Source organism: Falco naumanni, chromosome 2, assembly GCF_017639655.2.
Source record: "Falco naumanni isolate bFalNau1 chromosome 2, bFalNau1.pat, whole genome shotgun sequence".
NCBI lineage: Eukaryota > Metazoa > Chordata > Aves > Falconiformes > Falconidae > Falco > Falco naumanni.
In genome coordinates this window covers 120335621-120351963 of record NC_054055.1, presented here as the reverse complement: position 1 = coordinate 120351963, position 16343 = coordinate 120335621, and the positions used below count along the sequence as shown (strand labels likewise).

The window sequence follows — 16343 nt, the reverse complement described above, 5'->3', positions numbered from 1 at the left end:
GCTCGCTGATGGCAGCCAAATCTCCGGTGGGTCTGACGTGGTGTTCGCTTCAGTGCTGCTGCCGTGGGGGGTCACCAGGCGTGAGGAGAGCGGCGAGAACCGCGCTCGGACCCTGGCGCGAAGCCCGCAGCCGGCCGGAGGAGCTGGGCTGTGCTCTCCTGGGCTGCTGCTTTCCAGGCACAGCCTCAGCCGTGGTTTTATTTGTTCACATCGTGTCTCTGACCGACCTTGCTAAAGTTTAATGAGGGCTTTTTAAGGTTGGGTTGTTATCAGAGAAGTTTTCATGTTGGAGCTCCTCTTGCCAGAGGGATAAGGAATTCTTGAAGCCCTTTTCCATCGGTGTGGCTGTTGTTTGCATCACCAGTTGTTGCCTACCCTCTGGAAGAACATTTTTTATTATTGCCATGACCCAGACTTGGAGCTCGGTTCTACTTGGCATACTTAAAATTATTACAAAACACTTTTATGGTGTTCTTAAGGAGAAACGGAGGCTTTTTCATTCTACAGAAAGGCATTTTCTGTGTTTGACTCCACATCCAGTAACTGGAGTTATGTGAGCGAAACCCAAAACTATCAGTTTAATATTTACCTTTCCCATCAAAACCAGTCGTACCTGCTTTTGAGTAAAGCCCTAACTTTTGTTTTTCTGTTTTTCAAAATAAGATATTTTTTTGACAAATAGCCATAGCAAATCTAGATGCAGAACTTTGTGCGGGTTTTTGTTTGTTTAGCCAGAGGCAGAGGACAGAGGTAGAAGAAGCGGCAACATTATTTATTCACCACTTGAGGAAAGGTAATCTAAACTTCAAGAGTAACAGGATCAATGGGGACTCTCATGGCTGTAGATTCTGCTGGTGTTCCCCTCCTTACCTGTTCTGACAGCACAGGTGTTACTGTTTCTTGAGCGAATATGGTTATTAATGTAATGTAGTGATTTTTTTGTACATCCTAAGAATAAGGAACACCTTCCTTAGAGGAAGTATAGCCTGGCAGTAAGCCAACATGCCTTTAAAAAAATGAAGTCTTCTGGAGGGTTGGGCAGTATCCCAAGAGGCCTCAGCAATTCCATGTAACGTATTATACCAACACTACCACCTACAGGAGTTCAGCAAAAGGGATACAGCACTTCAGAAAAAGCAAAATAGGACAGAAATCGAGGCTTTTCAAGTATGTCCCGACCTTCCTCAATATCGAGCATTTGGAGGTAAATCCTTAGCCTGTATCAGGAACTGCGAAGACACAATGCCTGCTTCATGAATCCAGACATTCCCATGGGGAGCCACACTTTGGGAAAGGCATCTGTTGTTGCAACATAACCTACTGTGCTGGAAATTTCCACTCTTGTTCTTTAGGTTTTAAGTGTAGGCAAGTGTTTTTGGATCAAAACCTCACAAATGTCCATAGATCAGAGGCTCATTTGCATAAGAACTTGGCTTAGGGTAATGTGCACATTAGTGTTTTTGGTTTATGTATAGGTGTACAACAGTACCAGTATTTAACCTGTGTGGTAGTTGTATTGTTTGCACAGATGTTGTATATATCTCATTGCTTTTTAGTAAGCTGCTTTTAAGCCTGCACAAACAGAAACATCTGAAAATAGATGAAGGGGATTTAAAAGAAAATACGTCATCACTTGTGGTATCTTTCAGTTGTTCTCAACTTTGAGGGATTCTGTTTCCAGTCACCCACTGTCATTGTTTACACTATTTCAAATTATTTACCTCAAGAAAGGAAATTGTGAAGCTGTAGATTTGCAAAGTATTTACACAGGATGAATGGCAAGTTACATTTCCTCACTTGATCACTTTCTTTTTGGCCAAGCTGAGAGATGACTCATAAAGAGCAGACAGGTATGAATTTGCATCTTTAAAAGAAGGGACTGCTACATGTTCTTGTCCTGGGCAGCAATGCACTTAAAATTGTGCTCAAGCTCAGGGGATTTCGGTGAAGCTTAGCTAGAGGAAAGTGCTAGGCATAATATGTAAAAGCCAACGTTGCTTAGCACCCTGTGGAATCCACTTTTCAATAAAATGCACCAAAACGGCAATTAGATCATCCTCATAAAAATTATCAGCAAGAAATAAATGTATTGAGAGTTGCTGACATGGCTTCTATTCTGTGTCACCTCATGTCCTCATCGGCACTTTGATTTCCTCTGCCACCTAGCAAAAGCTGAGGTTTCTGAGGGGATACCTATGAGACTTGATCCCAATGCTCTGTTTGCGTATTTATATCCCCAAACTTGCTAGGAGTTTCGTTCTTGTTTTTAGAAGAAAATTTCAGGCTTGATCCACTGGTGGTGCCATCTCTGCAAACCTGACCTGCAGGCATTTGGCCTGAGTACGAGAACATATGGGACAGGGCTGCTGGGTGGCATGGTGGCTGGGGTGGGGGGAGGGCGGCCGAGGAGCTTTGCTTGCTCGGTGGCTGCACTTCTCAGGTCACCAGGCAGTTCTGAGTGCAGGCACTGCTCAGAAAGAACATTCTGCGTTTAGTAAAGGGAAGTTAAAGGCGCTCAGGGAAGCAGGGCAGGAAGGCAATTGATTGGAGTATTTAATCCAGAACTTCACTGCTTTGTTTTCTGTAGCTTTTCTATCTAGGCTAGCTGTGCTGCTTTCAGATGTGTTTTCTAGATAAAATCATGAGAAATTTTTAACCTTTTTAGCAAGTGAATTGTGGAAGGAGGCATTAAAAATCTGCCTGTGGAGGAGCTGGGCAGCAAGACTCAGGGGCTGAGCTGAGACACGTAGGCAAATCTTACAACAAAATCTTAAAATAGAGAAGTAAAAACTGCCTTGCGCAGGATTGTTCAGCGATGCTTCCTGTCAGCTCTGAGAAGAGCACCGACACCAAAGGACAGAATACAAGGTCACTGATGGTCATCGTCTCTGTGAGGGAGTCTGGAGCAGCGGCAGGTTAGCTGCAGGGCGTTGTACAAGCCCGCTTTCACGCCACATGTAAAACCGTTGCTGTGAGATATCTGCAGAGTTCTTGGGAGGCTCTCCTGTGAGCTCTGAGCAGTAGCATTTGGGAAGCTTGTCTTAATTAGAATTTCAGACAGAAGCAGACCAAGAAAAAAAAAACAACAAAAAAAAACAACCCCAAAAAAACCCCAACACCAAACCCAACCAAAAACCAAAGGCGTGAAAAAGAAAACCACTGAAACAATAGTGTCTGCAAAGTCAGACATCCAAAATGTCACGGTTCTTGGTTCTTCCCCAGTGTCCCTTGGGTGTTTAGCTCTAGTATTTTCACTATTTTCTCTATATTAAACCTTGTAAACCACTTAAGACATTTCAAGTGAGCAGTGCTAGTGTTAATTTATCTGTTCTTGGACGTTGTGGAGGTAAAGCTTCGTGTTGACTTTATAATAGAACATGGATTGAAAAGTTCTGTTATGAAAAAGCTAAAAATCAGTGTGTTTACTCAAAATAATTAAAACTGAACAGTAGAATAATAACAACTATAACTTTGGCAAGTCATCATGAAAGTTATCACTGTTCTCTGAAAATTATCTCCTCCCTTGCTTTTCCCATGGTGGAGAACGTAGGGCTTTACAGGCAGGGGGACAACTAACTCCTCCTCTTGGGCCAAGTACGTGTTGTGAGTCTGAAATACCCACCTGCAGGCATCACACACTGAATGATGGTACTGAAATATTTGCTATACCTTATTTTTGAGAGTAGCTATCTTGAGCAAGTTTTCCTATTGGTATTTTACAGGTTTGCAGAGCACACAAGGATCCTTACATTTGTGTCTGTACTTATACGAGTAGTATGTCTCGCTTTGGGGAAGACAGCTGACGCATTCTGCTTCTGGTCAGATGTTTGCAGAATCAGGGCTGAGTAAGCTTTTTGATTTCTTTTTTTGTGTATTATCATGATTACAGTAGCTGAAAGCATGTGATACCAGCTTTATGCATGCCTCATCTTTTAATAAAAAAAGACCGAAATACAGTTGTTAGTCCTTCTCTAGCTACCTCCGTTCAGATTGTAAGAATGAGTTAATCAAATAAAATGGTCTCCTTGAGGTCTCTTCAACTCTTTAAAACTGAGCATCAAAGCACCACCATCCCTCAACACGCTGCGTGCACTTCAGTCTGTTTGCAAATGTAACTGCACTGTATTTATTTCATTGACCTCTAAATTTGCACTGAGCTTTGCAGGTGGGACCTTACAAAATACCATTTTCTTCCTATGCTGATGAAAAACTCCCCCGTTCGCCAGCCTTAATGCCCCAGCGTGATTTTGCAGGTGAATCTCAGCAACCAGCCAGGGACTTCACAAGGGCTCAGAGTGGATCTGACAGACTGTGCCTGGGGGAAGGGCAGTGCCCCTCTTACAAGACCCATTACGCTGCAGTAATCCTAAACGTGACACTGTTGTCCCTTCCTGCCCCACTTTGTCTTCAGGCCTGCCTTTTTGCTGAGCAAAGCCAGAATGTTGAGTTGGCTTCCTAACGATGGACAAAATCGGTAAGGGGGAGTCTGAGGGACAGTTGTATATTTTTTGTATATGTGCTAAGGAAGTGTTCCTGCAAAAGAGATGGTCACACAAGTGCAGGCAGTTTCTCAGAAACACAAGCTGCCCGTTTTTCATAGGGAGCAAGCCTGGCTCACAAACTGACTCTAAACTGACCTTAGAGGGTAGCCGAACCCTCCAGCAGCTTCCACAGCTTCATCTCCAAGGCCTGCTGGTTTTGTGTAAAGCTTTGCATAAAATCGATAAAGAGTGAAGTACCAGCTTTTCCCAGCAGGAACACCTTCTGTACCAACAGTGGGCATTCATGCAGTAATGCGACACACGACCTGGTGAGCACAGGGCGAGACCTTGTCATGCATCCTCTGCTCCGCAGAAGCAGCCTGTGTGCATGCCCCGGTTCTCAGCCCCGTCCGAAAGTGAGAGGCAGCTGGGGCAGCGCAGCCGTGCCGGGGGAGGGGCTGGGGGACCCTGCACTTGCTACAACTAAACCCCTCAGCGTGGTGGGTTACTCAGCAGCTGCTGGTGCGTGGTACCTCGTGCACATGGCTGGGATCTAATAACTCTGTAGCCTGAATTTTGTGGGTGGCAATGCAAAAGGCGCAGGTGCTTGATAAAACTTAAAAGATGGTTCATGACAGCTCCGTTCGTTTTTTCCAAATGACTGAGTTTTGATCGCTTCATTTATGAATTGCAAATGGTGTTCACCAACGGTGTGAGTTTGGCAGGGCTGTCGTTTCTGCCAGGTTTGCGTCGCTGTGAGGCTAATTACATCTACACGGTCAGGTTAATTCCCAGTTGGAATCGGAATCAGGTAACCTCTGTTGGGGTTAAATGGTGTATGTAGGAACTATGTGCTGGTTTTAAATACGTATATATACTGACTGCGGCGCTGTCTGGGGTGGGTCGTGAGATCTTTAGTCCTGTCTATCTGTTGATGCTAAGAGAATGCAGAAAGAATTAAAAGGTAGTTTGGAATAGTACTGATTTGCTTGTTCCTCATTATTGCAGCTCATAAAGATGTTGATTTGCATACTGGATATGTTCCTGGTTTGTATTTTAAGGTTATTTCATTTCCCGTTAAGATTGTAATGCAAATGACCTTTATATATTGAGGAAGATGCTCTGAAAAAAAGGCTGGAAGGGATTCTGTTGGAAGGATAGGGGGCAGGTAACATTTTACAATGGCGATGCTTTCTCTGTTCTCATTTTTTATTATCAGTGAAAGTGAAAGCTTTTCTTAAATCCCGATGTATAGCACTCTGCTGTATCCACCCCAGCAAACTCCTCTTAACAGCAGCTGAATTCCTTTAATTGAGTCTTCCAGAAGGCCAGCTCCAGGCAGACGGCAGGGGGGAAATTGCATCAGTGGCCTCACTGAAGTTGACTCCACTGGAGCAGAGAGAGTAGGATTGGACTAAAAAGTAGAGTTATGAGTGTTTGGGGAAAAAACAATAATCCCCCAAACTAGGAACGAAAGTATTCAGGCAATCGTAGCTGTAATTATCACCCTGTTCTTAGCTATAATGATGTTGGGATTTATGTAACACTTTTCATACGTGAATTGCTCATCACATTGCTAATTATCTCAAACATAGACAGTTCCTTGCCTGACTGTGGATGCAAAAGAGCACAGGGATCTTTCCAGCAATCACACGTACAGGCTGCTATTGCAATTTTCCTTTTATCTTGTGTTCTTGAGAGACGATGCCTTTGTGACCACACCGTGCACCTGTATCTGTGTTCCTGCCTGATAACATCAGAGCACTTTCAGCCAAGTATGACAAAGCACTAGAGGTCCAAAAGGTACATATTTCCTAAATGTTTTAGGGAAATAGAAGATCAAATACAGGAAAGAGACTCAATTATTATTTCCACCGATGGAAAGGCTGCAACATTTCTCATTTTCGGTGGGACACCAGGGAGTTTACATGACACAGGCAAGGGAAACAGCTGGAAACCCTTCTGTCGGTTTTCACCTCCTTAGACACAAGAGAATCCAACCACAAGCAAAGGGTGATAGGGAACCAGATTTCAGTGGAGGAAGAGTTAATTCTGGCTTCTTTTAAAAATACAGTGGTCCTGAGGCAGCTCCCCTCCTGTGAACAAGCAGAGATGAGAGGCAAGAAGACAGAATTCAGCCTCTCCTTTTTCAAACTCGCAGTAAATTACTGTTCCTTGTCATCCAAGATGGGTATCATGAAAGGAACTGAGACTCTGGGAAAATTAACTGAAAAGGCACTTTCCTGTTCAAAAACGCTATTTCACTGAAACACAGATTTTGTGTGAGGACATGCCATTTTTCAATGCACTTCCATGGAGAGCAATTGAAAACCAAATATCAATAAGCCTGTGCCTTGTTTGCCTAGATATTTGCCTTTTCTTTACAATGTATTTTGCACTGTGTTCTAAAATAAGAAATAATATAGGATAAATTTGATCAAACAGCACTTTTCAAAAGCCTGGAGTGGGTCAGTTTAAATTTCTTTAGAAAATCAGTTTTTCTTTCAGGGTCAGAAGAAAAATAAATTTCAGAAAGTTGAAATTACCTATAGACCACAATTTTGGTTTCTAATTGCTACCACTATCAACCATTATGGCCATAAAGGAGCTTCCTTTCTCAGTGCTCTGTCTAGAAGCATGTCTAATTCCTTCTAAATAATTTATACCTTATATTTAATGATTTTTACTGATGGGGGTCTAGCAAACTTTCTAGAATAAAGAGTGCTAACTTGATTATTTTTATCTGTGTGTGTGTGCATGTGTGTGTTTTCTCACGCCACTGCACATATGTTGAAAAGGTTGTTTACACATCTAAAAAGTATATGCCAAGGGGAAAAAAAAAAGTGCACTGTGGGTGTTATTCCTAAATTCTAGGAATACAGCCATAGACCCAGGTATAGTAAAGCTTTTTGTGTTTGATTTTGTCCAGGAGCCACTTGTTCATCCACGCAGGCCTCCTGGTGGTTTTGCCCAGTTTTGTCTTTCTTGGGACGCATCGCTCCTGAGCTTGGAGAAGGTGACCTTTGGCCATTAACCGGCTTGCTTTGGCCCCTCTCCCCTCCAGGGCTCTACCCCATGGCACTCTAGCGAGCAGACCCCTGCAGAGGCCAGAGCCAGCTTTCCTGAAGGCCAGGGTAGCGATCTTGCTGTCCACCCTTCTCCACTGCCCTAAGGATCGTGAACTCCACCATTTCATGGTCACCACAGCCAAGGCTGCCCTTGAGCTTCATGTTCCCCACCAGCCTTTCCTTGGTGAGATCAAGGTCCAGCATGGCACCTCCCCTCATTGGCTCCTCTGTCACATGGAGAAGGAAGTTATCATTGACACGTTCCAGGAGCTTTCTAGATTGCCTGTGCCCTGCTGTGTTGTCCCTCCGACTGGAGTGGTTGAAGTCCTGCATGAGGATCAGGGCTTGTGAACATGAGGCTCCTCCTATCTGTCTATAGAAGCCCTCATCCCCTTGGTCTTCCTAGTTGGGTGGCCTGTAGCAGACCCCCACTACAATGTCACCTGTCCCTGCCCTCCCTTGAATCCTGATTCATAAACTCTGGATTGGCTCCTCATCCATACCCAGACGGAGCTCCGTGCGCTCCAGCTTGTCATTGACATAGAGGGCAACACCTCATTCTTGTCCCCCCGCCTGTCCTTCCTGAAGAGCCTGTAGCTTTCCATCCCAACACTCCAGCTGTTGGAGCCACCCCACCACATCTCCTCGATGCCAGTAAGACCATAGCTCTGCAGGCATGCACGTGTCTCTGAACTCCTCTTGTTTGTTCCCCACACTATGCGCGTTTGCACAGGGGCATTTCAGTCGGCCCCTGATGAAGGTGACTTACTGGCTGGAGTTCCTTCGTGCTGCTCTTCGTGCGCTTTCCTGCCGACCTTCCATCCCTCTCTGGGCTCTGGGCATCTCTTGCTGGCACTGGCACCAAACTGGTAGGAGCGGGGTGGATTGAGGGTCCCTTTCCCCAGCAACTTCACTTTAAAGCCCTCTTCACCAGGTTGGCAAGCCTATGACCAAAGATACTCTTCTTTTTTGTTTTAAAAAATTCCAAACATCTGGTGCATTGTGAAGGTTTTGATGGCAGAAGCAACAGTCAGTGAGTCCATGCTAAAAGCGATTTTAAAACTGCAAATTCTGAAAGAGGCTGAAGTTTTCTTTGGTTTGGACTTGTATACATGTCACAAAGGGGTGGTGGCGGCACTGCAAGATAATGGAGAAAATGGTAACCTTCTGAAAATGAAGCATTTTCCAATATAGTGATTTTTCTGTCCTGAAGCATTAGAAGCCCGGTCAAATGATACCACCTTGCTCAATTTCTGTAGCGTCTCTTGGAAACTGAAATAACAAAGATATTCTGAACTTCTCTGCTAGAAAAGGAAAGCACTTTTTCACTGGAAAATAGTTGAACTCACTTCAATATATTTAGCGTTGAAGGAAGAAAATGTCACGTTAAGGGGGAATGGTGTTAAATTTGGCTGAAGTTAATATGAGAAAATATATTAAAAGCAAGTGGAGGCTTATACTGTTCTGAGCCCGTGGCTGAGGATTTTTTGCATTTGGGATATGGTGTCAGGGGGGCTAGAGAAAAGTAATAACCTGTAGATCTGTAAAATTTCCCAGGGATTTCGTTCTCCCAGGCACCACATCGGTGCCGGAGGCTCTGGTTTTCTCCTCAGTGTTTCACTAAGCTCTTCCTGCCCGCACCTCTGGGTTGCCCAGTCTGGAGGGGACAAAGCAAGCTAAAACAAAACAAGAAGATGCTGAGACCAGTAATCCTGCATTAATGACTAAGCCCAGTGATCAAGAAATTACAAAGTCGGCTGCAGGCGAGCTCATGCAGCGAAGCTGCCCCAGCCAGGTACCTGGAAGCGCAGCGGGAGCAGAGCAGCACTTGCTGGCCCGGGGGAGGTGGTTTGTGGCGGGGGTCTGAAAGGGGCTGGTTCACTTTTTCCCCTTGTGAGCTGTTGGAGTGCTGCGGGGGACGCTGCCGGGCTGGCCTGAGCTGAGTGACGGCAGCTGGGAAGGGTGAGAGCTGGTTTGGTGAGAACCCCCGCTCACCTTGGCCGGCGCCTCGCCCGGCGTTAGCCAGCAGGGCCGGGTGGCTGGTGGCAGCTGGGGCACTGGGAGGCTGGGGGTGCTTCGTGCTGCCTGTGGGGGTGGCCCTGAGGGGCACCCAGCGCTGCGGCCTTGATCCAGCCTAGCATCAGCACGCATCTGAAGTTAAATTTACAACCCTACGCACTGCTGGAGGAGGCAGTGAAGGGTTTTGTATTCCGCTTAAAACTGTAGTATCTGCACCTCTAAACACAGAGGCAAAGCAGGATTTTGCTCCTTAGACCTCTGAGGGAAGCTGGACTTCTAGCTGTCTTTCTCCGCCAGAAGCCTACAGTAATAAAATGTATCGCACCTACATATTTTAGTCTTGACCTTTGCTGCTCCCGCCTAGCTTTTCTCACCTCCCCGGGTATTTTTCATCAAGGAAGCAACAATAATCTGTTGCAACTTCTTACCCTACGCAGAAGTGTGAAAGAAGCCCGAGTTTCACATGTGAAAGCACACCGCACCTGGGGTAGGGCAGGTGGGAGCGGTGGGGGTGGAGAGGGCTGGGGTAAAGCGTCCTGCGTCGCGGCAGAGGTGAGCGGCTTGTGAACCGTTATCCAAGACCCATCACCTGGCTCACAGCGTTAGACGGGCATGCTCCGTGCAAATCGCTGGCCATGAATAATTATTAGTAGAAATCCACTGGAGCTATGGAGTTCAGACGTCAATATTAATGAAGTGAAACGAGCAGCAGCTTTCTGTGTGAATTAAGTGTTGACCACGGGAGCTGATGTTAATCGGTTGTGAACACCAGTGAGGTCAGATGCATGCAAATGAAAAAGATCTTTCTCAAACTGTTGCTTGTGGCTTTGCCAGCTATCTCATGTCTTTCTAATCTTTGCCTTTTGTCACCATGCAGTTGGTAGGTAGAGTGGTACGGATGGCTCTGCGTCAGAGCCCACGTGCCGTAAACAGCTGCTTCTGCTCTTGGAAAATTACGGGTGTCTCCAAGGTTGTGTTGCAGGGTGAGGCAAGAGTGCAGGGTGGGATATTGGTGATGCAGAAATTATGTATCAATTAGTTGAAGAATGTTATTTTCTGGGAAGTTTGAACTTGCGCAGATGTCGATCATATTGGATATGCTGTTCATAAAGGATAGAGGATTCCTGTAACAGAAAAATGATCTAACCCATTTAGAGCTAGGCAGCTTGTCAAAATCCACACAGCAGTCTGGGGTAACGAAGAAAAAATTATTTTAGAAGTCAAGCATTTCCTTGTGTGTAATCCTGCTTACTTACAAAGAATATTCATGGTGGCTTTGTTCATAATTCAGTCTCTTTTCTAGCCAGCCCTTATCAGAAGTACATTATATTTATTTTTTTCTCCCTGTAGGATTTTCTCAGAGCCACGTTTCCTGAGCGTGTGCTGGCTGTCTTCTGGAAGACCACGGTCCGGGCATGGCTCAGGCGCTGCTGCTGCTGCTACAGGGAGCTGCAAAGTAACGGTGAGGGTTGAGCAATGGGGATGGGAGCTGCATCTTTCTTCATCATGTAAGTCAGCTAACAATTTCTTTCTGCTGCTTTGTTCTCTGCTCTTTGGTGTTTTGCTCTTTCACTTTCTGCCATCTGGTGTGACCCATGTCTGGCCTTGTCTCAGGCGGCGGCAGCCCCTGTAGATTGTGCAATGGCTACATGAGCACAGTAAGAGCGATCTTAAATGGGAAGTGAGGTGCTTGGTGAGATGTTACAACCTTTCAAAAGAACATACTTTATTTCTGCGGGACAGCAGCCCCAACAAGATCAGCTCACCCAGAGAAAGTAAATGTAACAAAAAAAGAAGGAAAGGGGGGGGGGAGGGGAAGACACGGAGAAGCCTTTCCATTAGATGGTCCTTTAATGAAGTGCGTGGGTGATTTTCACAGGGTAATTGTGTGGGTGAGTGTGTGTCTCTACGGTTTGAAGAACTCCTGGTGTCTGCATATGGGTAGAATACAGGCAGTTAAGGTGCCAGGGGTCTGGCAAATTGTGCTTTGCTGTCCTTCACCTGTCTGTGCTCACCTTGGCAAGGACACAGTGGAGCTCCCTAACCTGTCCTTACTGCATACAGATGCTTTTGTTTCAGGCATACATCTGCACCAGCAGTTGCTGGCGCTATCTCCATTTCCTGATCACTGGTGTGTCCAATATAATATTTGATATACTAATATAATATTCAGCCCTTCTAGAAGTATCACACTGTGTAGCAACTTACCAGTGTATTGATGTTTTGCTTTTTTGCACGGTGAAATTCTAGACGCAAATGGAGAGTAAACAGCATCAGTACCTACCCAAGTTCCTTATGGAAATTCCAGTGAAATCCTTGTTCTCAGCAATTCTCTCTCCCAGAGTCTCTTCTGTTCCGTCTACGGAGAGACTGAGAAGCTGTAAGGAAGGCCTACTGGCCACACACCCCTTGGGCAAGCCGGTTCCAAAGGAGAGGTTGCCTTCTTTCCTAAGGGTTTTGTGCTTTTGTGCCTTGGGTGTGTGTGGGCAGAAGGAAAGGGTGCTGGTGTGGGTGTCCCCAGAAGCACCACTGCTCACCCTGGGCAAGAGCCTTCAGCCAGGCTAAACCTGGAAACAAGGCAGGGTCAGCATTTTTTGAAAGCACGGTGTGGTGAAGAACTTGCCACACCAATCTGCGACTGCACTGGGGTGAGAAGAACCTGGGGATGCGCCGTGGTTTTGGAGCGGTTCCTTCTGCGGGGTGGTGTTCTGTCCTCAGCCGTAAGGGAGGATGGCTGCCTGGGCTTGGGGCGCGCACGCTGGCAAGGTTCCTTTGTCAAGTAGCGGCAGAAATAGCCATTCGTGTCTAGAAGATTTCCCTTTCCTCACAAAAAAATCAAACACGGACTGCAATCTCCTTAATCATCCTTGCTATTGATCGTTAGAGCATGGCTGTGAACGCCACCATCAAAGGCATCACAGACAAAAGCACAAGTCTCGTTTCCTCACACAGAGGAGAATTTTTAGGCTGCGTGACACAAAAAGTTGAAAATCTAGAAGAAATATCTAAAGATATTTTTATTTCATGTGAATTGGCTCAGTTACGGGAAAAGGCTCTTCATTTTATGAGAGTGGTTCTAATTTCTATTTTAAGGATCAATTGAGCTTTTGAGGGTTTGGCCCTTAATGGAGGTGGCATCACTGCAGGAAGCTCTGTTCAAGGCTAAAAAAGCTTTGGGATCCTTGTGGCTGCAGATCACCAGACCACCTGAAGCAGCATGACCTGATAAATGGATAGTTTCCCGGTTCTAGCAGAGAGTCAGGTACATCAGGACACACCTGCATTTCTGGCTACAGCTTCCCATGCAGGCTTGAAGGCAAATCCCATTTGGATTACAAGGCTTACAAAGCACAGGAGAGGAGCCAGTGTGGTACAGAGTTGGGATATCTTCCTGGGACAGCATGGAGGTGGCGTCAGTTCTTGGTATATTTTAGTGTATCCGAAGGGTAGGTTTTATCTCACGTCATCTGGAACAGTGCTCTGTACTCTGCTCTCCAATACTCCACGGTCCAACTATTCTCCATCCCCTACCACAGCCTGTGAGAAGTCCACATGTGCTTAGGTAGGAGCTTTGTTATTTTTGGGCTGCCTGAGGATCCCGCTGTGGCAGGAAAGCTCTGCCCTTGTTCTGGGACACAGGAGTAGCACAGAGGAGAGAGAGTGCGGGGTTAAGGGCTGACCCTTCAGGGGCGGTTATAATCTCCGAGTGTATGCCTCAACCTTTATGCAGTGCATTGACATCAAGGACAGTTTCATGTAAATAAAGACTTCTTCCCCCATCCCTCTTCCTAAAATTTAATATATTCTTTGTTTATTTTAACTTTATAGATATTTTTTTTTTTCAATAAAAAGAATGATGATCTAACCAGATAACGGTTGTGTTTTGAGAGCTTCCTTGGTGGCTGGACATTTGGCTTTGCTTAAAGCCTCTTTTTTTCAAGGTCTTTTGAATTGGACTATTTACTGGTAACTGCAAGAACTCGGGATTCAGCCAATTGGTTCCCCCTGCCTTAATCTCGTTTCTGAACGTTTCAATTAACGTTTGTCTGAACCAGTTTTTCATGGGGAATTGTTTCAAATGAGTCTGTCGAGTCCCACAGCCTTGCAAATTGCTTTCATTTAGAACCATGATTTTGTAAGAGCTCACCCAGAGAGCACGAGAGCAAACAAGTGGGAGACCTTTTCCTTCTGAGCCTTCCGAGGTTCAGTTGGGTGTTAGCTGCCAAAGCTTTGTAATTTTAAGAACCTACAGAAACAATCAAAGCCTAGCTTAACTCTCCAGTTAGATCCCAACCTTGCAAACAGCAGACTGGGGCATGAATGCCACATGTTGTTGTGCTAACGAGTTTGCTCAGGAGCTGCATTTCCATGCAGTGACCCCTAAAAGATTCACCAAGCTCCCATCTGCTTCCCGCTGTGACAACATGCCGTTTTCTGAGAGAGTGAGGGGATGAGCTTGCCTCTCCTTGCCAGCACTTCAAAGCTGTTAGAGGAGACCTGTGGAGAGAGATATGGGTTACATCTTGTAGTTCCATTCCTCTACACTGGATTAGGAAAGGTCTTGCTATATGTGAAAAATCCTGAAACACACCACCACCACCACCCCCCATTAAATTATTAACTGAGATTTCCCTTTGCAGCTACACAAAAGGAGTGCTTGGGTTCTGCATGACCTTCCTGGATATGTAATTAAATTATAAACTGTGTGCTCTCCCATCTTCGTTCAGGACTATGTGCTTGGGAACAATTAAGACTAGTCCAGAATATGTCTAAGCTATACTAATAGGTTTGGGAGCAGTGTAGACATACTCAAAATAGCTCCCTGTTACCACGCTATGCATGTTTGATGCAGCAGCATGGAACACTGCATAGGTTAATTGAACTTGGAATTTAGTCCTGTGGCTCACTCTACCATGGCTAGGGTGGCAAGGTCCCGAGCTAATTACCGTAAAGTTAGCAACATCGTCTTACTGCCCTCGCTGAAGTGCAGGCTCACCTTGAGAAGAGTTTGGCCGGAGGATGTGTGATAAAGAATTTATCAAGCAGGCTTTTGTCCATCTGGTTGCAAACTCTAGTAGCTGTGATGTGGAGAAAGGAGGCTCATTGCAAGCTGATTTCATTTAGGATACATGAAAGTAGGAGATCTGAGGTCTTACAGTTCCAAGGCAACATGTTCCTGTGAAGGCAGAAACATGATCATCTGTTGTGCCCTGGTTTGCTCTTTACTAATCTCTCAAGCTCATAAAAGGGACATTTTTAATCATATAAAATGTAATTTATAAGCATTTCACTAAGTCGTATTAATAGAAATGCTTTAACAAAATATGTCATTAAAAATGTTCCTATGCAGTAAATGTTTACGTGTGCTAATCTTGCCTCTGCAACTATGCTTTTCCCTTACTGTAGGCATGCTGGTAATCCTGGGAACAGGAGTCTTGGTCTGCTGTGAAGTGCTTCATGTGCTGATGGGCAGTTACGATTGATTGCCATACTCTAATTTTATTTCTCTCCATGAAAAAGACAAGCTTCAAAAGCAACCTTTTAATAGATAAATAAATAAAACCTTCTTTCTTCCGTAGCATTCTATAATAGATGATAAGCTCTTTCCTACGTGGGCCCCTAGAGAGAGCACAAAGCCAGGGGCTGGTTGGTTTTGCACTGAAATAATGAACCCGAAGAGTGAAATGTGAAGTTGCTTTCCCAAACTTTGTTAGCAGCCGTGTGATCCACGAAAGGCTTGCCAGGGAAAAAGAGGACGTGCTGTGAGCATTTCCTTTCCCACTCCAAAGGGACCTGTAGGAGATGCGATGTTGGGTGTATTAACCCTTCCTTTCTGCTGGGTTTTTGCTTGCCAAGCAAATGCTGCCTACCACAACCTCCATGTGGTGTGCTTATAAGAGGCTGAAAGTCACTTCATGGACCCGAACTTCTCCCACTTTTGGGTCTTGCTGACTGTTAAAGAGCCCAAATTGTGTTTTTAAGTGCAACTATCAACTATGGGGCTGATAGCTATTTTATAATCCAAGCATTATAACTTCAGGTATTCTTTAAGCCACATTAGCAGAAGATTTCATTCAAATAAAACCTTGGGATTTTTTGTGGCAGAGAAGAAAAAGAAGAGAAACCAAGGAAAAATATAGTAGAACTGTAATTGTTCTAAACCAGAATATTTTCCAAGAAGCATCAGAGTCCCTTTGAGGCATGCCCAAGATTAGCAGAACCCTTTGGAATGTGCTTTAATGTGAGATCAGAGTTTTATTGGAATCTTTGTCCATAAAATAAGATAAGCCAGATCATTTGGGTTTGAGGGGTTTTTTTTCCCCCCTTTAGTTTCCTTTAGATTAATTTCCAGTATTCTTCACCCAGATTGCCTCATTAGGCAGGTTGTTTAGACAGAAGCACTTGTTCCTGGAAGATTCCAGCAGCAAAGTGAGAGATTCCTGCAGGAAGAAAATAGGTGAAATAAATTTATTCTCTTGCTTTGCCCCTGTCTTTTTAACGTAACAAAGGGAGCAAATCAGAAGTACAAGTTTAAAACATTGCTTAAAAGGTAAACACCCAGTAATTGCACCTTATTAAAAGGCATACTGTTTCAAAATGTCATAGCTAGGCGCTCGCTTGTGTAATTTATGCATCAAAATATTATGGTGTGTTAGTTTGCACCAGGGAAAAGCATACAGTAGCCACCCAGTATGGCTCTAATGGAGAGGAGGAGGAGTGAAGGGATATTTATGATGATTGCCATGGGAAAGTGAGAGCACACAATTACCCCCGC

At 44.9% G+C, this 16343-nt stretch overlaps 1 long non-coding RNA gene across 1 annotated transcript in view; it reads left to right on the top strand.

Annotated features, from left to right (window-relative positions):
• Positions 1-16343, top strand: part of LOC121083131 — a 146922-nt gene that overhangs the window by 92327 nt on the left and 38252 nt on the right. Inside the window, exon 5 of the long non-coding RNA XR_005826245.1 lies at positions 10919-11076. This is a non-coding gene — a long non-coding RNA (uncharacterized LOC121083131). The remainder of the gene's footprint in view (positions 1-10918; positions 11077-16343) is intronic.